This window comes from Sorex fumeus, unplaced genomic scaffold (genome assembly GCF_029834395.1).
Source record: "Sorex fumeus unplaced genomic scaffold, SorFum_2.1 ptg000013l, whole genome shotgun sequence".
Lineage (NCBI taxonomy): Eukaryota > Metazoa > Chordata > Mammalia > Eulipotyphla > Soricidae > Sorex > Sorex fumeus.
In genome coordinates, this window is record NW_026606070.1 from 25865989 (window position 1) to 25893352 (window position 27364).

A 27364-nucleotide genomic window follows, 5' to 3' on the forward strand; every position below is an offset into this window, starting at 1 on the left:
ATATGTTCCATATTCAAAATTGAATTGCTGGTCATTATCAGAGGCCTGCATTTTCTTAAACTTCCCTTCTCTTCCCCTCCCTCTGTTCATGTTGCAGTGACCCAGGGTTATTGTATGGAATCGCTCTGCTCATACACTCTGCTCTATTCACTGGGGCTCAGATTCCTTCAGTCCTGGTGTGAAAGCCCTTCCCAGCACTGCACTCTTTTCTTGCAATGTTCAAGCACATTCAATTGTAGCGCTCACTGTGATTTGTGAACTTTGCTTACTATGCTCACACAAACTTGGTTATCTAGTGGCTGGAAAGCGCTTGGTGTGTGGAAATCTCAAACAGAGCTGCCAGCCATACACTAACAGGATTATGCTTTTTTAACATGTGGCAGCACTAGTGAAGGGTATCATGGTCTTATGCCAGCACAAAATATTTAAAGCAAGCATTTATTTAAGAAAGTAAGCAACTGGGTTTGAAATGAAGAGTTTATTCAAAGAAAAGAGAAAGTAACAGACACTCCCACCCCCAAGCCCAGGGCAGAGGTTTCAAAGCCTGATCTCCCACCACTGGCTTTGTTGCACTCAGTTTTTAGATTTTCATTCTTTCCTATATTTTTTCACTTTCTCAAAATAGGTTACTGAGAGAATCTCACCCGCAAAGCAAAACCTGGCAAGCTATCCATGGTGTATTCGATATATCAAACACAGTAATAACAAGTCTCACAATGGAGACATCACTGGGCCCCCTCGAGCAAATCGATGAACAATGGGAGGACAATGTTACAATTCAGAATTTATGATAATTAGCAGTGACATCAACAATGCTACACAATGAATGTACAGGACTTGAAACATAGAATAGGGGTTTAAGCACTTGCATTGCATTCTTACCACTGGGGTTGGATCTGCAGCACTTTGTAAGTTTCCCTAAGTAGCCCCAGAAATGACTTGTAAGCGTAGAGGTCAAGACGCTGTGTGCGCCGCTGAATAGGACCCAAAATCCAAATACATAAACAATAAGATAAGCAATAATGAATGCTTAGGTAACATCACTACTGCATATGTTTAGTGAGGGCAAGAACTGTATTTGTCTCACAGGAAATTAAAGTATATTACTTTGCATATAAATAAATGCCTTAGCTGGAGTTAACTTAGACCTTGCCATTCACTTCAAAGTCCTGACAGAGTTGAAGGGAGGTGATACAAGGGACAGAAAGCAGGCTATATATGGTGGATAATTTGGCAATGTGTAGCTACTGACCAGAGCTAACTCCCACAGGTCAGGAGAAGGTGTGAAACAGGCCTTAGAAGCGCCTGGCCAATGTCTGAGAGAGCTAGGAAATTTATTCATATGCCTCCTCCCTCCAGTCAGGGGTTTGACCTAGAGCAGACATTACTTTCCAGTTCTGTAAAGTGGGATCTGATGAAGCTGTTGCTCAAATCAGGAGGCTCCATTTCAGTGTGGAAACGTAGAACAAAGCCGAAGAGCGCAGACTGAACCTCACACAATGTATAATCAGAAAGGAGCTTAATGAATGAATTGGAGATAATAATCAAGCAACATTTAAGTAAGTAGCTTAGAAAAAACAAACTTTTAAATAGATTTTCTTTGTATTTATTTTATGAAACAAATAAAAAAACTCCTCTATTGCAGCTAAACCTACATTTTCTGATTTACCAAAAATCAGTTTTAAAAATGTTTCCTTGATAGCTTCATTTATATATTTCCTCATGTAATATTTATACCTTATTCTGTAACTGTCCTCCCGTTGTTCATCAATTTGCTCAAGCAGGCCCAGTAACATCTCCATTGGAGTCTTTGTTGTTACTGTGTTTGGCATATCGAATACATCACGGGGAGCTTGCCAGGCTCTGCCGTGCGGGCGAGATACTCTCGGTAGCTTGCCGGGCTCTCCGAGAGGGGCGGAGGAATCGAACTCGGGTCTGCCATGTTGGCTGCGTGCAAGGCAAGCGCCGTACCGCTGTGCTATCGCTCCAGCCTTATTCAATTTCATAAACTGTGAATGTGCTAAATTTTATGTGTAAATGTTTAGCATTTTAATCTTAATTCTGGTACTTTAAAATGTTGCCCACTGAAACAGTAGCCAAGGGAATGCCCTGCCACAGCAGTGGGACGGGGTGATGGGGTGGGGGTGGTGGGAGGGATACTGGGATCTTTGGTGGTGGAGAATGGGCACTGGTGGAGGGATGGGTACTTAGTCATTGCATGACTGAAATGTAAGCACTAAAGTTTGTAAGTCTGTAACTGTACCTAATGGTGATTCATTCAAAAATAAAATAAAACTGAAAAAAATCACTGTCACTGTCCTCCCGTTGTTCATTGATTTGCTTGAGTGGGCCCAGTATCTTCTCCATTGTGACAACTGTTACTGTGTTTGGCATATCGAATACATCACGGGTAGCTTTGCTGTGTGGGCGAGATACTCTGAGTAGCTTGCTGGGCTCTCCGAGAGGGATGGAGGAATCGAACTCCGGTTGGCCATGTTGGCTGTGTGCAAGGCAAACACCCTCCCGCTGTGCTATTGCTCCAGCCCAAAATTGAAAAAAATATTAAAAAAATAAAAAGGTAGCCAATTTAAATAGAAAATACAATGACTGGGGTGGAAATAATAAGATAAGGAAAGAGGGCTTCTGCAAATTAACTTCTTCTATCAGCACATGCTGGAAACCTTGTAGCCTCTCTTTCGCCTTCACCTGTGCCCAGGCGAGTAAAAGGAATACAGCAGTTCTCATGCACATAGTACTTGAACAAAGAGCTTAAATAAAAAAGAAAAGAAAAGAAAAGTGAAAGAGGCAGAGAACCCCTGGTCTAAAGTACTCGAGAGACCCAGAGACAGAATACTGAGCAACAAATGCCAGAAAGGAGACAAAGGTCACAGGGTTCCAGCCCCAGAATTCAAACCTGGAAGGTGGACGCTGAACCTAATACAACTCAGGACAGGACCAGGAAATATACACGGGACAGCGGTGAACAAATCAACAAGTGGTACTCTGTTTTTCTATTGTTTATTTTTGTCTGTTCATTTTTGGTTTTTTGGGTCACACCCAGCGATGCACAGGGGTTACTCCTGGCTTTGCACTCAGGAATTACTCCTGGCAGTGCTCGGAGGACCATATGGGATGCTTGGAATCAAACCCAGATTGGCCACATGCAAGGCAAACGCCCTACTTGCTGTGCTATAACTCCAGCCCTAACAAGTGGGTACTCTGGACCAGGACAGGATGAGTGACATCATGCACAGGTAAAAGAAGAACCATGAGCATTAGGGGAGGTAGCTTATTTAAAATCTACCATCACATGCAACTTCATAACATCTGGAGTTTTGTTTGCAAATCTTTCATGTAATACTCTGGGACCACAAAGAAATAAAACCACTTTCCCACTGACAGTTACACATCTTATCTAGGTTTAAAAAAAGTAACAGGCACTGAGGATGCTTAGATTTGAAATTTAGTTGTCTCCCTTGCCTCTTTGCTTCAAAAAATAATGCCTTTTCCTGTTTGCTGTTAACTTGTGCTCTGTGATTGGTTTTAGGGAAAGAGGTGCTGGAGGTTCAGTATCATCCTTAAAAATTATGTGACCTGAGAGACATTACTTACTTTCACTTCTCCTCAGTGATCATATCAGGAAAATGAAGGCAAAATAACCTACTTATTTTGAAACATGTTTTAAGGAATAAAGGAAGTGATCCATGTAATGCACAAAGTACCAGACTACAAAAACTATGCATTTATTAAATGGGCACCTGAGCTGTAGCACTATAGTACTGTCCTCCCATTGATTTGCTCGAGCGGGCTCAATAACATCTCCACTGTGGTATTTGTTTTTACTGTGTTTAGCATATTGAATACATCACGGGTTGCTTGCCAGGCTTATGTCCTGCAGGTAAGATACTCTTGGTAGCTTGCCGGGCTCTCCAAGAGGGTAGAGGAATCACACCCGGCTCATGCACAAGGCAAATGTCCTACCACTGTGCTATCACTCCAGCCTATGTTCAACTAAACAGCCTGGGTTGGTAAATTTGTAACTTTATTTAAGTTCTACAAACTTTTAACAGTTAAGGTGGGGAGTTGGCACATGTGGTCCACCTGAGTTCAATTCCTAGAATACTATCTGGTCCCCTGCACTCTGCTAGGAGTGATCCTTGGCACAGAGCCATTAGTAAGAACTAATCACTGAAGGGTGTACACTCCTGCAAAATAAATAAATAAACAAACGAACAAACAAATTAATTAATTAACTATGGTACTTTGCAAGTGAGCAAAGTTTCACCTAGTCATTGCTACATAGTTCTTGAGTGTTCCTGTGCCCTATGTTGCTGGTGGAGGTTACAGGGTGACTGACACAGAAAGTGCCACTTTCCTCCCATGACCCACCACAAACTTGCCACTGAGATTTCTGGAGAGATTAGATCCATACATGCCTGCAGGAACTCCTGGATGGTGCAAAGGTTTTTATCTTTACAGCTCCACTAAGGAAGGTCTCATACTGCATCCAAGGCCCATGTGATATGCCCAGTAAGGGAAATGTTCCTAGCACCTGTACTCTGGAGAAGTTGTGATTTTTGGTTGGTGCGAGATGCTGATATCTGGAATGGGAAAATGTAGCCACAGCCTCTGTCCAGGTTCAGGCTATACTGTTCTGGATATCACGGAAAAGAATTTCCAGAGGGGGTATGATGCCACCAGCAGGTCAATTTGTACCTGTGAGGCTAGTGTATCAGCAGCCTGATAGCAGCTTCAGACTTCCAGATACACCAAAATTACTGCTGTGCCTTTGGCCAGACCCCAAAATCTTGGGACGAAGTTTACCAAGAAAGTAATTAGCCAAAAGTTAGGTATGTGGGAGACACACCCACAAATCACCTCCGGCTCAGCTATATAATTGGAGGCATGGCCTATCTGATTCCTGATCAGACTGCTTGATGGCCATGATCCCAGAGACTCAGAAACAAATCTTGAAACCCAGTGGCTTTTGGTAGAAATGTGTCAGGTTACTGCAGTAGGTTACTGGTGCCGGGCAACCCCAGGTGGAAATAGGATTTGTGCCTTGGCCTATTCCCCCTGGCGGCCTGATGGCTGTCATCCTCCAGAGGCCACTGGACAGTCAGGTTTGGGTCTGCAGTGACGAGATATGTGGGGTCTCAAGGGATGGAGGTGGAGTCGGCCCTTTCCTCCCCATCCCAACAAGACCCCGAGTTGCCACCAACAAATGGCCTCTCTTGCTCCTGATCAAGCTGCTTAATGGCCATGATCACAGAGACTCAGAAACAAATCTCAGAACCCAGTAGCTTTTGGCAGAAATGCGTCTGGAACCTGCAGTAGTTACTGTCCTCGGGCCACCCCTGGGGGCAAAGGGTTCTATCTCTCCGCCTGCTCCCCCCTAGTGGTTTGGTGGCTGCCATCCTCCAGAGGCCATCAGACAATCAGGTTTGGGCCTGCGGTGACAAGACACGCAGGGCTTCATGGGATGGGGATGGAGCTGGCCCTTTCCTCCCCATCCCAACACGACCCCGACTCGCTGCCCACGAACGGCCTCTCTAGCCCTGATCAAGCTGCTTAACGGCCATGATCCCAGAGAGTCAGGAACAACTCTTGGAACCCAGCAGGTTTTGACAGAAATCCCTCCAGATTTAATTATTAAAATTTCAGAATTTCAAAATCATGCGGCCACTACTGCAGCTGTGTGACATCATACGTTATTCACAACCAGCAGTATAAAACAAATTGTCTACTGTCGCCTTTTCAGCAGATCTTAGCTTTGGGGTAAAATTCCAAATAAAATACTGGTGTTTCTGGTGTCAAAATATTGAATGCAATCAATGTAGAGAGAGAGTAATGTGGAAATCATCTGCCCCCCAGGTAGGGGGAGGGTGTGGGAGGGGGTATACTGGAGTTTTTGGTGGTGGAGAATGGACACTCGTGAAGGTACGGGTGTTTCATTGTATGACTGAGACTTAAACCTAAAAGCTTTGTAACTGTTCTCATGGTGATTCAATAAATGAAATTATAAAAAATGAAAAAAAAGAATTTCCAGAGAAGACTGTGAAGAAAAATAGCTACATTTAGAGAATGTAAGAGATGAAAGATGAAAAATAAACATGTTTCAAAGGATAGAGAGTCCTGTAAAGCAAAACAAATGATTTACACACCCCACATTGGGATATACTTGACCGCAAAATATACTGCGTGGCACTTGTTTTTGCAAGTCTGATTTTATAGGTCTTTACCATCTATAACAGCTTAGGGTTTTCTATGAAGGAAAGAACCCCTTGCTAAGGTGCTGTCCAAGAAATTCTGCTGATCTTCGTTCAGACACTTTTTTAAATTTTTTTAATGAATCATCATGAGATACACTTACAAAGCTTTCATGATTGAGCTTCAGACATACAATGATCTAACACCCATCCCCTCCATCGTTGTACATTTTCCACCACCTTTTAGTTCAGTCTTGTCAGAGACTGTGTTCTTGCCAGTTGAAAGATCCCTTGGGTGGGTCTTCTTAAAGGTCTGACCTTAGATTTCGATCTGGTGCTTACAGTATAAAACTGGGGGTTGGTAGCAGGAAATTATATTTAGATAACATCTTGATCCCTTGCCTTGTTTTTGAAAAATAACATTTCATTTCCAAGGGTGATCCTTTCTTGCTGCCTGCTTTATCTTGTTATGAAAATTTTAGCATATCTTTTCCAATGATAGAAAAAGAACTTTGGAAGCTCCTACTTGATAGAAGCTGAAAGTTCTGAAGATCACAATTCTTTAGAGGGAGTATCATGGTTTCTGAAGTTCAATTGTTTTAAGTCAGAATTATGTGCACTGTGTCCTCTAAACAGAATACTTTACCAGCACTGAGTAAGGGTTTGGGAAAATGTGAACTTTCCACATTCACTATTTCAAGCAGGGTAGACAAGTTATAGTCCCATAGACTTTGAGTATCAAAAGACAAATAGGATCACTTACAGAGACTTTGATTTAATTATTTGTTTATATCTCCAGATGGGTGTGAATCCAAAATGGTTTACAATCTCCTGGATCTATATCCTACAGGCAATTTGTTAAATTTTTGTATATGTCCTAGATTCAAATCTCTAAAATATAATTAAAATTTAACATTAATTTTATTAGTACACATTAAATTAGTATGTATATATACGTATATATATAATATTTTGTAGAGAAGCCTGAGCTGTAGGAAATTTCTAAAGAATTATATTCAACCATTATTTTATGTCAAATCCCTAAGTCATCAAGAGCCTACAGCTGAGTAATCTAATAAAACCCACTACACGTGTCATTTATATACATTAACTCATTAGATATAATGTTGATTTTAATATTTCTTCAAAAAATAAAAATAATTATATATTTGCTCTGAAATCAGGCATTTGTGCCTAAAGCATATTGACTTCTTAATTAGTTTAGCTGAAACTTTGCTATGATACTCATCTAATCTCTTTAATATTTATTTATCCTAGGACTTTATTGTCCTATCTCAAATAAATAATTGTATTTTAGATGTTATAATTTAGGGTACATATGAAAGTTTAATTAGTTGCCTATAGGATATCTCATTTATGAAAAAAATTCACAACCATTCCTCCAAGTATATTAGAAGGTTTATCTGTATATACATGACCGCTAGCCATTAAATTTTAGGTATATTGATAAGTAACCATATATGCAGTAGCAAGTTATAGATAGGGTTACCAAGATTTAAAGATCACGACAGTCATTTGTCAACTATTTTTTAACAATGGATTTTTCCTCAAGATACCACTTTTATTATTTTTGCTCTTTACCTCATGATCAGATTATAAATCTAAATGAAATGATACAATCCACATTCTTATTTCCCAGTTGCCATTTTATTCATTAGTACGTGAATAAACCTCCCAGGTTTTAGAAGATATGTGTTGAGCATCTACTATGATTTGGCAACATCAAGAATAAAGAAAAAAATGGGTGGGAGAGGTAATACAGTCAGTAAGGTGATTGCCTGACATATAGTAAAACAGGGTTTATCCTTCAAACTACATATAGTCCCCTAAACCCATGAGTGATGATCCCTGAGCACAGAACCAGGAGTAAGGCTTGAGCACCAAAGGTGTGACCCAAAAGCAAAAAATAAAAAATAAAATAAATAAAAATCAATAAGAATCAGGTAAAGTTTTCTGGTTTTAATCTCTAGAGGAGACCAGTAGTCACACAATTTTTTTCATCATTCGTCGATTGCCTCAAGCAGGCCCCAGTAACGTCTCTTTCATCCTAGCCCTGAGATTATATTCAAGGCTATTTAGGAGAATGAGACCCATCATTGTTACTGGTATTTGGCATATTTGGTACTCCACGGGGAGTTTGCCAGACTCTGCCCTGTGGGCAGGCTACATTCGATAGCCTGCAAGTTTTTCCAAAGTAGGAATGAGACAATAAGATGTCATAAAAAAAAGTTCTGATAAGATGTCGCGCGGGAAGGAACACCCAGGCGCGGGGGCAGAAGACTGCACTGTTCTCGTCCGGGATCTGGATTTTATAGTCTCTGACTCTTGGCCGCTGATGGGATTACACGGCGCCAGGGGGCCAGGTGGTGGGTGTGACCCCCGCCTACTGGAATTTGGAGGATCTGGGTGGAAGATGCTTGACTCCAATTCGAGTAGGCTTGGAGGTCTCGGCCCCGGAACCCGCGTGGCTTTGTCCCTCTGCCAGTACCTTCATGTGTGCGGAGAGTGGTCTCAGCATGGTGGTGGCTGGTCCTGGAGGTCTTCGGCTGCCGGAGCCCTGGTCGGAGCGGGGAGGAAAGCTCAACCCGCTCCCCTCCTAGGGGCTCCGGGAAGGAACACCCAGGCGCGGGGGCAGAGACTGCACTGTTCTCGTCCAGGATCTGGATTTTATAGTCACACAATACATCAGGATAACATATATGTTAAATAGTGGCATAGTCACTCAAAAGTCACTTCTCCTCAACAATCATGAACAAGCTTTCTGTATATTCTGTGGTCACATTAATATTCATTAAAAATGTTCAAGTGCCAGATGTGTCTTAACACTTTTCTTAACAATGTTGGTCCTGATTGCACAGCCCTCATTTCCTACTCCATTATTCTCAGGACCACACAACGCATAAAAACTGATGCATCCTCAGAGTTTAAGGAATTAAATCTCTTTAAACTCCCAGTTTTTAGTTCACTCCCTCTATCTTACCAACTTCATGGGTGAACTCAGTAAACTGCAATAACACAGATGCATTCTATATCTGATATATATTAATATTAAATAGCATATTTTAACCTAAAACTATTGTCATTCAGACACAGCAAAAGCCTTGCATTATATCTACTGTCCATCATCACGAATCACGAATCACGACCATCCTGTTATTCGTCGATTGCCTCGAGGAATAACAGGATGGTCGTGATAATACTGTCCATCATAATCAAAATTTAATTTTCCATAGTTTTGTTTGCTTGCTTTATTTTATTGCTTTGGGGAGGGTGTCCATACCTGGCAATACTCAGTACTTAATCTAATTATTATAGCCTACAACTGAGGAATCTAATAAATCTCTTTTTTTCAGAGAACACTCTGGGCAGGGCTCAGGGGAACATATTTGTTCCAGGGATCAAAACCACATCAGTCATGCAAGGTAAGAAAAGTATCCTACACACAGTACCACAATTCTAGCCTAAGTTCTCTTTACTCCTGTATGCTATTTTCTTTTGATTTTAACATCATTCAACATTGGCTGCATGTTTCCTTTCTAGCAGGCACTTCTATCTTCTGACATAAAACGCTACTTCAAATAAGCCCATGTTATATATTTTCTTTCCCTCCACAATAAAATACACATATATTATGATACACAAAAATATATATAAACCCAAAAGCAAACTCAAGCCTTTTTATTTGAACAATAACACCAATAAGACTGCATATTATTCTTTCAGCCATTTGTGTTTGACCTAGGAAATAGTCAAAGAATTTTAACTTTATTATTCAAGTTCCAGAAACCTCCTAATCTGCCATAGTTAGAGTGAGGAATAATAAAGCTTAAGCTGATGTTCATAAACTGTTTTAGTTTTCTTCAAATCTACCTGCATGGTGCTTATGGCTATTTCCCTATGTTCTGTATATGACAAATATATTATTACATTATTCATCATTCTTTATCATAGGTCCTATAATTTTATACCTTGTTATTTTAAAAGGCCAATAGCACAGTGGTAGGGCGTTTGCCTTGCAAGCTGCCGACCCGGCCAAGCTGGATTCGATTCCTCTGCCCTTCTCAGAGAGTACGGCAAGCTACCGAGAGTATTTCACCCACACGGCAAAGCCTGGCAAGCTACCCATGAAGTATTCGATATGCCAAACGCAGTGTCAACAAGTCTCACCGTGAAGACGTTACTGGGCCTGCTCAAGCAAATCGATGAACAATGGGAGGACAGTGCAGTACAGTGCTTTTTTCAATTTACCTTTTCTGTCTCTCAAATGGATCAATCCCCAGCTTTTCACAGGGTTCAGTTTTATGCAGTTAGCAGGCAAGCAGAACATGAACAAACAAAGCAATGAAAGGGAATAAATAGTCCCTTAGAGCCTCTCATTCATTTTATGTATCTGATATTCACCAGTAGATTTTCAAAAGTAACTTAGGTGAGGCATTTGAGGAATTAATTCAAGGGAACAGTGGAAAATCTTTTCCATGACTACCATGGCAAAATCAAGAAACACAGTATTTAGGAGCACACTCATTTAATTACTCACTAATTATGTAACATAAGCAAAAATAGCCTAAGTTCTGTAGGCCTTTTTCTAGTTTTTCAATTATAAATTGGAAAGAAAGGAGTAACTAAACAACTATGTTGATTATGTGTTATGTTAATAGATGGAAAACAATGTTTTTCACAGTTCAATAACCAAATGTCATCTATCTTCATCATCATTATTTTCACCTAAAGAGAATGTTTTTGGATACTACCAAAGTATCTATGACATTTCAGAAACTAATCTAGAGAATTATTTATAAATTTAAAAAAAACTAATAGATTTTATAAAAAACAGTTCTTTTTGCATTTTGTGCTTGTATCCTGATTGGGCACGATTAAAGCATTTTCAAATGATAGACTCTTATTTTTTTAAAAAAAGCATAGATATATTTAAAAAATTTAAATACCATATTGTGTGTCCAAAATTGCCTAATGACATGCTGGAAATTATGCATTTAGATTTGATAATAAGTGGCATTCAGTTTCTGTCATTGAAGATGACATAAAAGCAGTTTTGATTTACTTCCTCTGAATTTATCATTCTGAGAGAATACTCTAAAGCATCTAGAAGTGGAATAGTTATTTACGGTGACTGATAGATGAAACAATAGGTGAAAGGAATTACCTAGAGACTCTAGTTTATTTAAAATATATCATTGTAGTTGGCATGCCCTTGGAAGAATATGAACACTAGCTCCTCCGGGTGTTTAATCAACTAAGAAATAGGAGCTTAAAATTGTCATTTGGCAAATGTCAGCTCTGCCTTACCTCTCTGAGAAGTATTCTATAAACTATCATAGTAGGAGGAAAGATGGCCCTGAAAATATCTCTGCTCTCATCAATTGCTCACATCACAGTATATGTATATAAACACATTTTGAAGATTCAGTAGAAAACTATGGTGATTTTCTTTGTTTATATAAGTGATTTAAAGGTGAACCACGTGAAGAATTTGTTTGATAAAACCATAATTAGGGAACACAAAGACAAAATGAAATTCAGAAGCCTACATTTATGATACTGAAAGAAGATGTGAGTAAATAAAAATATACTGACCGAGTGGGTGGAGAATTTTGTAATAAAATGTGAATTTTTCTATTGGCATGATAATAATAGAGATCTCAGAAAGAGTAAACTTTTGGTGTAGAGGAAAAATATTAGAATTCTTAAGAAATTTCACTGTGCCAGTGGAAACATAAAATTGTTGAGAAATATGTTATATTCACATATACTTGTAAATGATCCTTACTAATGAAATTCCTTTATAGCTTTTGTCACTGTTATTGTAAGGTCTGTTGCTTTTTATTGTATCTTGTGAGTTTTTACAAATACCTTGTATATCATTCCTTCCACAGACATTATGTGTGCAGGTGCTATCTTTTATACAGCAGAATCTTTTGTTTCAGAGATATATCTTTTCAATGTGCAGAAGCTTTTCAGCTTGATTTAACCCTATTTATTTAATTTTGATTTTATTTCCCTTGCTATTAAATTTGAACCAGAAAAGCATATAGTAGTCATCATCATGGAATGATGTATTTTTTCTATTATTGATTTTTTTTTTATATTCTTGCTTTCTGGGTCACACCTGGTGGTGCACAGGGGTTACTCCTGGTTCTACACTCAGGAATTACTCCTGACGGTGCTCAAGGAACCATATGGGATGCTGGGAATCGAACCCAGATTGGCCACATGCAAGGCAAACGCCCTACCTACTGTGCTATTGCTCCAGACCCCATCATGGAATGTTTCACCTTTTTTCTTCAATGTGTTTTGTTTTTGAAGATCTAACATCCAAATGATTTTGAGTAAAATAATTTACTTAGAGTGAGATAGTGATAACATACCATTCCTTAGCATATTTCCAGTTTTTCCTTAGCATGTTGCTAGTTTTTCAAGTACCATTTACTTAAGAGACTTTACTTTTTTCATTTTATGCTTTTATTTTTATTAGCATAAATTCACTGGTCTAATGTGTAAGGATTAAAGATAGGATCTCAATTCTCTTCCACTGATCTTTGTTTCCATTTTGATACCAATATCATTTTGTTTTGATTATTTGACTATCATCTCAGATGCCAGATCTTGAAATTTCTAAAAAGAAAATTAAAAAAAAACACAAATTGAAGATTATCTTCTTACAATTTTTTCTCATTTTTCTCTCATTACTTTCAAAAAACATTTCAAACCAGACACATCTATTTTCACAAATCTATTTTTTCCTATAAACAATGCTTCCTATGAGACTTTTTACCAGCATCTCATTTTTCCTTTTTTCCCTCCTAATTATTTATGATGCACCTATTCTCTGTATTTCATTGTTTCCTGTTGCTTAACTTGTTGTAAGTTGCTAAAAATTAAATTTTAGCAGGTATTTTTTTCTGGTAAATCTTTTATTCCATTATTCTATTTTTTTATCATAAATGTTTTTCAACCAGACTGGAGCTATAGTACAGCAGATAGGATATTGGCCTTGCATATGGCCAACCTGGACAACTCAGGTTTAATTCCTCCGTCCCTCTCGGAGAGCCCAGCAAGCTACCAAGAGTATTTCGCCCACATGGCAAAGCCTGGCAAGCTACTCATGACGTATCCGATATGTCAAACACAGTAACAACAAGTCTCACAATGGAAACGTTACTGGGTCTGCTCAAGCAAATTGATTAACAACAGGAAGATAGTGCGGTACAGTGCAATTTTGAGCTCTTAAACAAGGACATTATAAGGTATTAAAATTATAGTATGTCAGTTCTATGTCTAAAGAGTTTCTATGTGTGTGTGTGTGTGTGTGTGTGTGTGTGTGTGTGTGTGTGTGTGGGATAGAAGTTCTCAGGTAGTGCTTTTTTGGCCCAAGGGATGTTTGATGCCTGGTCTTGAAGATATGGTGCTGTACCCTGCACCTCAGAGTAGCACCAGGTCCACAAGCCTGCAGTGGTTGGGGTCTCCATTCAGCAATGCTGAGGGGCTATATGGTGTTGGGATGGGACTGGAGGAAGGCTCATCCCTGTACTATCTTACAGGTTCAATTCTTTAGGTGTTCCCAGTGTCCCTCCCACCATCCTCATCCCTCCCCATCCCCTGCCACCGTAGCAAGCATATTCCCTCTTACTCTCTCTCTCTCTCTTTCTGGGTGTTATGGTTTGCAATATAGGCCCTAAGCAGACATCATGCTTGGTCCATAGTCTACTTTCAGCACACATATTACTATTCCTTTTATGATGTAAGATAACGATAAACACATTAATGTGTGCATATGTGCATATGGGTATATGTATGTGTTTATATTTATATGCACCTCTTTCATTTTCAGAAGAACTCTGTTTGAAAGAATTGGACACCTACAAATAAAGTTGTGAACTCAAAATAGAATTAGAAATAATTAGCTAATTATTCTACATACTAAGTACTAAAATTTCATAAATGAGTTAACAAATGGGTGTTCAAATCAAAATAAATGCTTGGTGATTATATTGTTGTTGATTTTGTTGTTGCTGTTTGAGGCAAAGCCAGACAAGGTGCTTCTAAGATCCTGTGTTACCGGGGTTGGAAGCTGTGTCTAACACAAACAAGGCAGAAAGCCTTGAGCCTTATATAGTCTCTCAAATCCTTATTTTGTCATTTTTTAGGACCTCAGAAGAACAAAATTAAAGTGACACAAAGACTGATTTTTTAATACAAATTGCTTAACATTGGAAAAATAAGTATTCTAACCCAAGCATTATATAAATTTATAAAATCCTATTGAAACTTTGATGAGGATCTTCAAAATGGTAGAATAAAAAAGTACTGTATCACTATATCACTGTCATCTTGTTTTTCATCCATTTGCTCGAGCGGGTAAAAGTAACATCTCCATTCATCACTGTCGTGTGCCAGCGTAGCCCTATAGCATTTTGCGAGGCTCTTTCAGGGTCAGGGGAATGAGGACCATTATTGTTTTGGCATATCAAGTATACCATGGGTAGCTTGTCAGGCTCTGCTGTGCAAGCAAGATACGCTCAGTAGCTTGCTGGGCTCTCTGAGAGGGACATAGATGTTTGGGGCTCCAGGAAATACTGCATCACTCTCTTCCCAGAGCTTTATTTTATACTCTCTGGATCTTGGCCATTGACAAGATTATATGGCGCCAGAGGCAGTTTGTGGGTATGACTGCCAAGCTACTGGAAGATGGGGGACCTGGGTGGAGGAGGTCTAGCCCTGATCTGAGTAGGCTTGGAGATCTCAGCCACGGGTCCCGCATACATGGGTTATTCTGCCGGTTCCTTCATGTGTGAGGTTTGTCGTAACATGTGGAAAGTGGCATTGAGCATGACTGCGACTGGGTTCATTGTATGGTGAGAAGGTTTACAATACAATGAACCATCTCCAGCAAACCAGAGGTGGGAGTTGGGGGCTTTACTCAGCAATCTAGATAAGTGTCTCAAAAACCATCTGAGGCAGACACTACCAACCAAAGTTCCATCCGATTATTAAACAGCACACAATTTAAAAATATTTTGCTGGTGATAGAACTCACAATTCTGCATCTTACACAGGGCACCTTAAACTTTTTACAAGCACATAAAGGGTCATCCTTTGTCCCTGAAAAGCATAATACAGAAAAATATTCCAAGCACTACCAGAAACACCTCAGATTCATTACAAAATTGATTTTGAATTTATTTTTTGTTGCTGCATATTCAGAAACCTTTCACTATTGCAAAAATTTGTCACACGACCCCCACCGCCTACATTTAGTTACATGACCCCATATGGTATGGGGTCACAACCCACAGTTTAAGTCATATCTTTACCCACACAGCACAAAAATATTCTTCTGAAAAGATACGTGCATGTATGTTCACAATAAAAATACCATTCCTAAAACATGTATAGAAAAATAAAAGACACAAAATGTCCTATGAAATTCTGATACAAAGAAGAATGGTTACATTAAAGTCTTTCTTTGAGCTGTATTATACAACTATAGCAATCAAAACAAAATGATATGTGTATCAAAATGGATACAGAGACAACGGAAGAGAATTGAGATCTCATCATGAAATCTTTACAAATAAGGACAGTGAATTTTGTGATAAAAGAACTAAATGGATAAAATGGAAAAAGTAAAGTGTCTTCAATAAATGGTATTGGGGAAACTGGCAACATGTTTAAGAATGATGTAGTATCACTGTCTCACTCTATGCACAAAATTTTACTTAAAATAAATTAATCATTTGGATGTTAGATCCCAGACCATAAAACATATAGAAGAGGAAAAACAAAACACTTCATGATGCTGGCTATTATGATATATTCTGGTTTCAACTCCAATAGCAAGGGAAATAAAACCAAAATTAAATAAATGGGATTACATCAAGCTGAAAAAGCTTCTGCACATTGAAAGAAAGTATCTCTGAAACAAAAAGACATTTTGCTGTATGGAAGAAAGCATCTGTACACAGAATGTCTGAGGAAAGACTAATATCCACGATATACAAAAAACTCACATCGCACAAAAATAATGAATAAATGTAATAAAGTAAACACATACAATCACAAAAATGTTTATTACAATGGTATTTATAATACCCAAGATGTGGGAGCTATACAAATGCCCATAGCAGGCTAATGTATAAAGAAAACAGTATATATGCACAAAATAATGCTATTTGGCCATAAAAAAGTAAAATGATAGATTTTGTGACAAAAATAGATGGAGTGTAGGGGAGCATGCTATTTGAAGGAAGTTAGGGGAAAGAGAAATGTCAGCTGATGTCATCCATATGTGGGAAATAATGAAGCAAAGTATGGGAAAATACAAAAATGAAGAAAAAACCATATAATGGAGAGGCAGTACAGGGATTAAGTCACATATTTTGTATGCTGATGTCCCTGATTTCAATCTCAAGTGCTGCATGTTCCCCCGAGCACCACCAGGAGTGATGTCTAAGCACAAAGCCTTGAGTCAACACTGAGAAGAGCCAGCTAAGGTTGAACGCCCATTCCTTCCTCCCACCAAAAGAAACAGAACAATAAATATAAGAAATAAGACCTGTTTACTCAACCATCAGAGCATAGGAAATGGTAAGGGATCAAAAAAGAGATCAAAATGATGGAGAGGTTGGTATTTTGGTTGTGGTAAGGATGTGGCAACATAAAGTTTGGAGAGTTCATTGTTTCCTTAAAATGTATGCAGTCATGTAAGCTAATTTAATTTCTCTTTTTCATTGCTTTCTAATTAATTCTAATGTACCAAACAATATCGTTACTATTAGAAACTAATACAATTTTTATATTTGTGATCTTTACCCTAGAAATGCATTAAAACTGAAGCAATTATACTAACCTGAAATAGTATATTAAAATTCAAGAAGACACAAATTCTGAAATAAAAAGTAATGCAAATTACCTAGATTAACCACCACTAATTTACTCACCTTAACTTTAGCTGTAGGAACTGAAAATCTTGACCATAGTAAAGGTGATAGTAGTTAATTTTCCTGTAACGATTTAAACTTCATTGTCATAATTTTTTTGTATCTTATGTTCACAATTAACTTTCAGTTTTCATTATCCACATCCTTGAGATAAAAAAAATCTGATATTTTGATGAGAGGTAATTTTCTAAAAGTCAAAACTCAAGTCAAGAACTGGGAAGAAATTTAAAGCTATTTGACTCTAATTCTATTTTCTTTTTTTCTATTTCTGACATATTTCAAAACTATAGAGTTGTCCATTTGTTGCAATCTTCTAGAAAACACTAATTTGCCAGTCACTGCTTTATGTTCTTTCTATCCCAGAAAAAAAGGGAGTTATTCTTTCTTCTTACAAGGTGGCATGCTGCCATTACTGCATCCTTTAATAAATAAACACATCTATTCAATGTCACAACAAATTAGAAAGTACTTATTTCTGTTCAGTGAGCTGGATGAAATCAATAATCACCAGGGAGTTGCCACTATAATTCATTAGAGTCATTCACTGGGCCTCAGTAATCAGCTCAGAGAATGGAGCCAAATCTGGGTCACTTGGGAGAGAAGGTTAGGATCAAATGTTTCAGCTCAAGTGAAAATAGTATCCAATAATCATTGCTTTACACTCTTCCACACTTCCAAGTTCTGAATTCCTTTCTCAATAGTGAAAGAAATAATTTCAGAGTCACTTAGTATTATTTTAGAATGCAGCCCAGCATTCAAATACGTTTTTTTCTTTTTAATTTTATTATAACACCATAATTTATCATTCCGGACGTTGAACCATTTGACAGTGCCCAGGACCTGGATTGCCAGCACCGGCTTGTCAGCCTGACTCCAGGCCGGGGAGCGTGGGGGTCCCCGAGGCCGCTGTCGCTGGGTTGCGGGGGTGGGGGGGCGGGGGCCCGGAGCTGAGGGGGCCCCTGCAGCGGGGCCTGAGACGGCCCCGACCCCGCCACCGACTGCCCCACTGCCTACTTTCTGTGGCTCCCCAGTGGGCACTGGTACCACTACCGCTACCACCCCAGCAACCGTCGCGGGCACTGTCGCCGCGGGGGCTGCTGTCGCCACCACTGCCGCCTCCGCCGCGCTCGTCCCACCGGGTCCAGTACCGGCCCCCGCCGCCATCTCCTCCACTGCCGCCGCCACCGCCCTGGCCCCTCCCCCAGGCTTGCAAGCCCTCCTGGCCGCTAGGTCCTCGCGCCCTGAGCCTCGCCCTCAAACCTGCAGTGGGCCCTGAGCCAAGGCCAATCGCGGTTCAAAGCAGCGGTGCGAGCACGCCCCGCCCCCCGACCAAAGGCCAATCTTAGGGAACCAGGCCCCAGGCCCAGACCCCGGCCTTGCCTACCGGGCTTCGAGCACACTACTTCCACTACCCAGCCTTCGCCGCACTCCAGGACACTTTCCGGACACATCATAAGACAATAAATACCCATATTCCGGAATTGTCATACCGTATTTGATAGGGTTCAAATATGGTAATAACTACAAGCGTGATTAGAGGTCACCCCAAAAGCCTCTATCCCTCTCGGAAAGACTGGCAAGCTACTGAGAGTATTCCGCCCGCACAGAAGAGCCTGGCAAGCTATCCGCTGTGTATTCGATATGCCAAAACCAGTAACTACAACTGGTCTCATTCACCTGACCCTGAAGGCTTCACCGACATGGCAGCACTGAGAAGGATGAGAAAGGAGAGGCCGACAAAATCTCAAGGCCAACCTAGGCTGCCACAACGAAGGAAGACAAAAATGATCGTGTGTACTTTCGATGCATGTACACTAGCATCAGATGCATCCATCGAGGACCTGATGGTACAAGCGCGAATGATCAAGTACGACATCATAGGTCTGACTGAGATAAGAAGGCACGAATCTCACCATGCTGTTTTCGACACTGGAGAAGAATTGTTCCTCAGAACATGCGATAAAAGAGGGGTTGGAGGCGTCGGTGTCCTTGTCAACACAAACTTGGCCAAGATCATTGATTCATTCGAATGCCTAACAACCCTAATCGGACGTTTACATTTGAAAAGATGTGGCTCACTGCCTGCAGTTTCTATCTTCGTTGTCTACGCACCAACATCTCATTATGATGAAAGAGAAATTGAGAAGTTCTACATGGAGCTAGAGAAGTTCTATAAAGAAGACCACACCTTCTACAAGATCATTGTGGGTGATTTTAATGCCAAGATAGGACCAAGAAGATCAGCTGAAGAACTTCACATTGGGACCCATGGCCTAGAATGGAACAAACAGGGTGAGAGACTGTCTAAGTTCATCATGTCGACCAAGACCATTCATGGTAGCTCACAGTTCCAGAAGGCAGAATCTAAACGATGGACGTGGGAGTCTCCCGGTGGATGATTTCACAACGAAATAGACCACATCATATTCAATCGACGGTTTTGCCTGACTGATGTCGCTGTTGTCCAAAAATTTCGAACGGGATCGGACCACTGTCTCCTTCGTGGAAAATTCTACTTCACAGAGTGGGGAGAAAGGGCTGCAAAGTTCAAAAAGAGAACTCCCAGAATGACCACCAACTGGGAACTCTTTGGTACTATTGCGGCAACATGGGAAGATGCCATTGTTGAAAACATTGACGAGGAATACGATCGACTGGCTCAGCACCTCCATGAATGTGTGAGGAACGCCAAGAGAGAGATAGCCACAAAAAATCACCTATCTTCGAAAACTCTTGAGCTAATTCGCCAGCGTGGTTTGGCGCATGCCTCAGGCAACCGCAAGCTAATGTCCGAGCTCACAAAGCAGTGTAGAGATGCGATCAAGGAAGACCTCAAAGAGAGAAGAGCAGAAGTACTGGCAGATGCGGCAGAAGCCAGGAAAAGTATTCGTAATGCCCGCCAGTCCTTCGCCAACTACAAGACCAAGATGACTGCCCTCCGACGTCCTGATGGATCCATCACATCCTCCAGAACAGCAATGGAGAAGATTATCCATGACTTCTACTCAAATGTCTTCAATAGCCATGTCCACTTGCCGACATACCAATTTCCAAAGGATGGATATGTCGTTCCCAACGTTCTCCCTTCCGAAATCCAACACGCCATTTCGTTGGTAAAAAAACAAACAGCACCCGGCCCAGACAAGGTCAGACCTGAACACCTGAAGAATCTGCAGTCAGTATTCATCAATACACTGGCTCAGCTCTTCACTCCCTACCTGTATGAATGCAAGGTTCCCTCCCAATGGAAAACCAGCAGGACTGTACTACTGTTCAAGAAGGGAGACATCCATGACATTGGCAACTATCGCCCGATCTGCCTATTGTCTGTCATCTACAAGTTGTTCACTCGAGTCATCCTAAATAGGATTGGCAGAACACTAGATGAAGGACAACCATGCAAGCAAGCCGGGTTCCGCAAAGGATTCAGCACCATCAACCATATCTACATGATAACCAAGCTCATTGAGGTTTCTCGGGAGTTCAAGATGCCGCTCTGTTTTTTTTTTTTCCCTTTATTTTATTTTATTTATTTTTACAGTTGTAAATTTACAATTTTTTGTGCTTTGGTTTCAATTACACAATGATCAGATACCCATCCCTCCACCAGTGCCCATTTTCCACCACCATGGATAATATCCCTCCCACCCCCATCCCCCCATCCTCCCTGTCTCTGTGGCAGGGCAATCCCCTGTGTTCTCTCTCTCTCCTTTTGGGTGTTGTGGTCTGCAAAAGAGTCATTGAGTGGATGCCGCTCTGTTTAACGTTCATTGATTTAAAGAAGGGCTTTGAATCTGTTGAGACGGAAGCGGTCATTGAAGCCCTAGCCAATCAGGGCATTCAAGCCCAATACATCAGGATCCTCCATGAGCTGTATTGCGGATTCACTACCAGGATCTCACCATTCTACAAAGAAGTGATCCTTGATGTCAAGAGAGGGGTGCGGCAGGGTGATACCATTTCACCGAAACTCTTCAGTGCCACCCTCGAGAACATCATGCGACGACTGGAATGGGAAGGAATGGGAGTGAAGATAGATGGTCGGCAACTACACCACCTCCGCTTTGCTGATGACATTGTTTTAATAACACCAAACAACAGCCAAGCGGCACAAATGCTGGCCGACTTTGACCGTGAGTGTGGAAAGGTAGGATTACAGCTGAATCTTACGAAGACAATGTTTATGAGAAACAGCCTCGTTCCTGACGCCCCATTCGCTCTCAACAGAAGGACCATCTCCGAATGCAACAGCTATGTGTACCTAGGTCGAGAGGTCAACATGACAAATGACCTGGCACCCGAGCTGCGCAGGAGGAAGAGAGTCGCTTGGAACACCTTCAAGAACATCTAAGAAATAGCTAAGAGGACGAAGAACCTCCGGCTCCAGGCACATCTCTTTGATTCCACTGTTCTTCCTGCATTAACATATGCCTCAGAGACCTGGGCCCTACGCAAACAAGATGAGAACACTATTCAGGTCTCCCAAAGAAGAATAGAAAAAGCTATGCTTGGAATATCACGTTTCACTCAAATGAGAGAAAGAATCTGGAGTTCTGACACCTGTCGATGATCAAGGATCAGGGACGCTGTCTCATTTGCCAAGGTGTCGAAAATCAGATGGGCTGGTCACGTAATGAGATTTAAAGATGACCGCTGGACTAGTGCTGTTACCAACTGGATTCCACGGGATGTCAAAATACCGCATGGCCGCCCATCTACCAGATGGTCAGACTTCTTCGTGAAGATCATGAACGATCGGTTTGAGGCTCTTCATGTTCCCGGAGTGAACAGCACTGCTTGTTAGACCTATTTCCCACAAAGTGCATAACCTAGTCTCAATGTTGACATAAACTCTCATTTCTACCTTATTCTGTTCATTAGAAAAAAAATCATTAAATCAGTGTACACTTGAGCAGAAAGTAAGTATCAAAGAAAGATAATCATCAAGGAAAAGAAGAAACAGGCATTTTAGAGAATCTCACACCTCTAATCTCTATTCATTCTTCAACATGCAAAAATGCATATGTTCCTTTCAAAGATCCCACAAAAATATCATCTCATCATAGAAACTATTTAAAATGAAGAATGTTCTAAAACACACTCAGATTGAAAATGAAACACTGTATTTAATTTCTTAATTACAATTCCTGAATACAGATTATCTTGTTCTAAGGACATGTGAAACTAAAGGAACATGACAGCAGTCCTGACTCATCCAATACATCATGAGAGAAGAGGTGCAATTACATTGTGTCTATTTCTTTTAAAAAAGTCGGGAAAAGTAATATAGAAAAGAAAAATTAATCATTCTGAAATTCAATGAGACAAATGTGTTTCTTAAGCATTTCATGAAAATAGCTTCCTTCAAAACTATCTTTGTTTGGGGCTGGAGTCATAGCACAGAGGGGAGGGTGTTTGCCTTGAATGCAAAGAATCCAGGTTCAATCTCTGGCATCCCTTATGGTCCCCCAAGCACCACCAGGAATGATTCCTGAGTGCAGAGCCAAGAGTAACTCCTGAGCATTGCTGGGTGTGACCCAAAAAGGAAAAAGAAAACTATCTTTGTTTACAGGAATCCATTTATTTTGAATGGACAAAGTCTCCAGAAACAGCTTTATCTACAATTGATATTTTCAACATTGTTCAATATGTTAAGTCATATAGTATTAACACCAAAATCAGCTATGCTTAATTGATATCCACCAGTTATAATCAGCATAACATCACCGATGCAATAGAGCAATGTGTTGTTCTATTGACTTTAAGGCCATCAATCTGGGTTCAATACTCAGGACTGCAAAATAACAACAGAATCATTTACCTGGGGTGAGGGGAATAGTTCAAGTGATTGAGCACAATTGGTCCCCAGAAATACAGTCCACTTCAAGGTATATCCCAGAGCACAAATCTAAGTAGGAGCTGTCTCCAAGGATCAAATAAACAACTGAATTTTTTTTAATCTAAGGGAAATAGATATATTTTAGGATAGAATTATGAGATAGTGCTGTTTGGAAGAAAAAATATTTCAAAACATGCTAATATCTTGGGCCTGGGTTATAGTATAATGGATAAGGCATGTGGTTCACCTGGGTTTGATCCCTAGCATCTCATATGGCCCCCTATGTCTGCAGGAGTGCAGAGCAAGTAGTAACCACTGTCCAGTGCTGGATTGCCTCCTCCCCCCAAAAATGGAAGCTCATATGTTAATTTCAGTAACCTGTGAATATGTTTCATTAATAGGAGAAAATGCACATTGATGAACCTAATTCAGTTAAAGATCTTGAGGTGGTCTGTTATCTGAATGGGGCCAATTCACCGAAGCCTTAGGGGAGGGAGAGAGGAAGACTAAATTTACACAACAGGATATGATCTTAGAAAAAACAATATTAACATAGTACTCCCTAGAAGTTATTATTGTTGATTTCTATGGAAAAATGAACTTGACAAAAGAGACTAAACTAAAAAGACTTTTTAAACAGGAGAATTTTCTGAATATCTACAAATTACCATAAATGCTTTTATTAGATGGGTTCAAAGGTATCATAAAGAAGCAGATCAATTGTTAGAAACAGAAATGGAAGTGATCCACTTTGAATATGGAGGAAGGGGCCAAATGACAAGATCAGCAGGCAGATTTTAGAAACAAAAATAAAATAAAATAAAGCACCTATATTATCCCATTTCATTCTTCTAAGTCTCCGGAAGAAATAAGTCCTTCCACCACCTTGACTTTAGTCCAAGAAGAATTCATTTAAACTTCTGACCTCTAAAACTTTAAGATTACCAGATTTGTTTCATTAGTTTCTGAACTCTTAGTTGTTTGTTAGTACAAAATAAAAGTTTATCTAAGCAAATAAAAAACTTTTACCAAATTATGAAATTTATACTCAGTATTATGGAATGTGTTTTTTTTCTTTTCCAACAATCTCATAACATGTAGCAACTATAATAGGAATGTGCACTGAAATCAACTTTATGATAATGCAGTGACATTTTGCATGATTTGTCTACCGTTTTAAAAGTTATTGATAGAATACTTACCTGACTGGGGAGATACCATGATCATAAAGGTACTTTACCCAGGGTGACGCTTATTATCCATTGCACTTTAAATGTGTTGACCCATGTGATTTCCCTAAATGTGGAAAACTCAACTGCTTAATTTGTGGTAGTGGGGATCTGTGTTTGTGCTCTCAAAAAAAAATTGATCTGATAGAAGGGAAAATGGCAAATGGCAGTTTGAATAAATACAAAACAAAAAGTCCTCTCAACACATAATGACTGCAATGTAACACCTTACTGGGTCTTCAGCAAACTCTAGCATGTCTTAGAGTAGTTAAGTTTCTTCCTTAAGATTATAACCCTCCAATTCTTGCAACTCTCCATTCCAAGTGAAAGTGTAGCACTTGCAGATGAAGTTGCTGCTTGTTTAACAGTCAAACCATCACCACAGTCTGAGAGGCAACAACTGAACCCCTGCTACAGCAGTTACTTAAGAAAACTTGCCCTAGTGAATCATTTTCTTAGTCACTTTGGGATTTTAATCTTTAACCATTCAAAGCTGGCACTTCAAGAATTGTAGGCCTCTATCTTTGAAATGCAAATGTTAGGATGTATAACCCTTAATTTCGCCTACTGTTTTGTGTGGGAGTGGAATAACCCAAATTTTATATTGTGGATTTCTATTCCACCCCTTCTCATAAAAATTTAAAAAGCAAGACTAGAGAAATAGTGCAATGAATCGAGCATTTTCCTTGAACATGGAGAGTCAAATTGGATCCCCTGCACTGCCATGAGTAACCTCTAAGCCCAGGCAGAGCTTGGAGCAAACCTTGAGCACAATCAGGTGTGACAAAAATGAAGCATAGAAAACAAAACAAAAAACAAAAGATTAGTTTCTATTCTGGATAATCACCTATTAGGAAATACAAAATTCTTAACAGAGATATCAAACTTCCCTTTAATGACCTTTAGTGCCTTTCCTTTATCATAGCCCAGTGTCTTAAAAAAATATTCTCCTGCATAGGCCAGAGATATGAGTTAAGAGGTAGGGCCAGTGCCTTTTATGTGTGAACTTCTGAGTTTCATTTTTTTACCACAAAGTTCCTCCAGCACTGCCATGCACCAATAAGGGTAAATTAAAATAAATATATTTAAAACGTATCATTTTCTGCCTTTGGTTTCCGTGAAGTTGAACTCTACTAACACTGAATTCTCTAAGAGTATGCAATGTCACTGAATAAAATTTGCCCTTAACACTTTTAAGAAAGTGTCTTTCTTTTTGCAGTAGAAATTTTCAGCTCTAATTCCCAAGTTCTGATGGTGTTTTAGTTTGTGATACCTCCAAAAATTAGATATTGTTTCTTGGTGTACTGTATTTATTTATTTGGCCTTTTCTACCATAGTAACTCATTAGCTCTTTCTTCACAAGTTCAAGACTCCTAAAGTTTCTACCAAATGCTGGATACGTGTATTTAAATTATGCATCTTAAATTGGAGAAATAGTCACATAATTAACTAAGAGACCAACAGGGTACATTGCAGAATTAATTAAACATAAAATTCCTTTATAATCTTATTTCTAGTCTGACTAGTGAGGAAGAATCATTTAGATCTACAGGGTGTAGTTTAATTTCTTATCCAACACTTTGTGGTTTTCTAAAATGTCTGATTTTTCTTCATTTAAAGTTATCCTTGTAAACAAAAGGAAAACCCCAGGTAATACTGCAAAGGTAAGGAGGAAATTAATAGTAAACATCTTTTGCAGTGTACAAGAGTCTACTCAAGAGCATCGGGCATTCCATTCATTCAAGGAACTCTAAGTCTATCAACTCGATCATGTATGGGGATTAAATATATAAGAGCTCATTGTTCTATTTTAACTACTCAAGTCAGACTTTTGTTCGCTAAACCTGGAGTTTTTCTGTTTTACAGATCAGATAACACTTAGTTTTCTGTCCATCTCTTTCATTTTAATGACTCCATAAACAAATTAGTTAACACCAAGTATCTCTGTGAGTCAATATTCTGATTAATGCTTTTGGCCCTCTATCAATAACAGTAACTATAATCATCTTGTCTTTGATAATTAAGTGCTAAAACATGGCCCTTTCTACCTTAGGATCCTGTTATTACTTTTTCATTTACTGGCAGCAGTTCACACTATATTTCCTGATCCACAGCAAAGAATAAACACTATGCTCTTGAAAAATGCTGAGCCCCCAAATTTTGGTTGTGCAGATGTGATGAAGTTTTTGTCTCTGGATGCTTAAGTGAAATAGTCTCTCTAGTTTCTGAATCCTTCAGTCTTTGGATCTTTATCTACAACTAACCAAAATAGTCCTGGAAAATTTGCTATATTACTATAGGAAATACTTATTGGATTTGTATTTAGTCAATTAAGAAAAAAAAACTATTTCTCAAATTTAATTAGACTATTTCTCAAACTAAAACAATTAATCATAATTCAACTTCCTTATTTCCTATTTCCATAAAAATCCTCTCTTAATATCCATTGGCACACATATTTATAAAGCTAGGGTTGTAACTCAACTGACAAAGTATGAGCAAGGTCTTAGGTTCAAAGTCTGACATAATATGCCTCTTTGAATACTGTTAGTATAGCTCTGATGTATCCTGAGCACATCTAAGCCCAAGCATCCTGAATGGCCTAGTACCAAAGTACTACCATGAATGTTTCAACCAAAAGCAACCCTGACACACTGAGGGAAAATTTATATTAATACTCAGTCATCTGCAAATTTAACACTGAGTCCAATTTTTTCAGAAATGTTGGTCTTACAATTATAGATCAGTACTCCTTTCAAAGCACTCATAGAAACATTAATTTTCCATAAGCTGAGAATTTAAAATCCTAATCTTACTAATTTTTCTTACGCAGTTATCCAGTGTAAATAGAGACAATAATTCAACATTATTTTTAACCCATAACAATTAAGAATTTGTTACCCAGTGACTTATTTTTCATTACTAGTAAGTAATAATTATTTTGTTATTAATTTAATTAATTAATTTTGTGGTGCTAGGATCAGACCTAGAACTTTCAACATGGAATGCAGTTACTCTACTTCTGAGTTTTTATTGAATGCATACATATACACCTATATGTATATGTGTATAATATATACACACAGGTATTTATGTGTGTATATTGAG

At 39.3% G+C, this 27364-nt stretch overlaps 1 non-coding gene across 1 annotated transcript; it reads left to right on the forward strand.

The window, feature by feature from the left end:
• The first annotated feature begins 24221 nt into the window (after nucleotides 1-24221).
• On the forward strand, nucleotides 24222-24385 carry LOC130020848 (U1 spliceosomal RNA). The gene has a single exon (XR_008792050.1). It is a non-coding gene; the product is annotated as a U1 spliceosomal RNA (small nuclear RNA).
• Nucleotides 24386-27364: the final 2979 nt, after the last annotated feature.